This window comes from Condylura cristata, unplaced genomic scaffold (assembly GCF_000260355.1).
Source record: "Condylura cristata isolate star-nosed mole 26May11 unplaced genomic scaffold, ConCri1.0 scaffold00021, whole genome shotgun sequence".
NCBI lineage: Eukaryota > Metazoa > Chordata > Mammalia > Eulipotyphla > Talpidae > Condylura > Condylura cristata.
Window position 1 is genome coordinate 8,310,193 of NW_004567122.1, and position 1,223 is coordinate 8,311,415.

The following is a 1,223-nucleotide window of genomic DNA, read 5'->3' on the forward strand; positions in this document are numbered from 1 at the left end:
AACCATTAATTTTATAAACTTTATATATTTTTATAATTTTTCCTTTTTTTTTTTTTTTTTGTATTGTGGTAACACTGGCTTATATTACTATTGGTATTTGGAAAGTATAGAATCCACACTCAGGTATCACCGCCATAACACATCCTCCACCAAGTAGCCCACAGTCTACCATGAAATGTGAACACAGAGCTAAAGTCTCCAAAGAAAGATGGGAAAAGGCTAAAATAAAAAATAAAATAAAATAAAAAGTAAATTATCTGATAATTGCTTTTGTCCTGACTTACTTCACTTGGCATAACCTCCCCAGCTCCATCAAAATTTTTATAACCTACTAGTATATATATATATGTCTTTCCTGCTGTTTCCACACATGGTATATAATTTTTAAATATGTTGTACAAATGCTCAGTACAAGACGTACAAACAGATCAAGTCCCTGACAAAAGTTCAAATCACACACCCAAGCACATCTACCTGGAATGCAAGAGATTTCTGGGTTTTTATCGCCTGTTCTCCTTATCTTGGTAAATAGACTGACTCACTCTGCCAGGAAAACGAGCAGTGTGCAGTTTAACCAGCACCAGGAGTTATAGTCAATGTGTTAGTACCTCTTATACTCATTCTCTTTTCTCATTTGCATCTGACATCACCCTAGTTTAAGATTTACTAGCACTACCTGAACAACTGACAACATTCTCAGAAAATAGTGTATTTTCTCACAAGCTAAGAATTTCAAAGGTATAAACCACTATATTCCAGAATACGACAGCTTTTCATCTTATGATAAGATCTTTTTTTTTTTTTTTTTGAAGAGTCATCCCATACCAGTGTTTTCACCATTCACTCTCTGAGGTAGAGGATGTGAGTGCCTACCAATATTCCTATCTCACCTCTCTGCGCACAAAGCTAAACTCTATTCACCAGATCCCTTGCAATTATCCAGTGCCTTCTGAACCCCACCGACCGACGGAAAGCAAGGTGTCTTGAAGTGCTGCAGTCCTGGGGCTGGTCTCTGATTCCACCTGCTCTCTTTCACTGTCTCCCTTCCCTCACTGCCCAGCCAAACAGAGCTAATGCTGCCAGGCCCCGGAGGCATGGCGGGATCCTGTGGCTCCCTGCACTCACTCATTTCTACTGCCCTGTGAATGAGACTTCTCTAGTTTAAATGAGTGTGATCTGAGGATATTAATAGGAGCAATTGCTCCTATTTTATCTCTTTAATT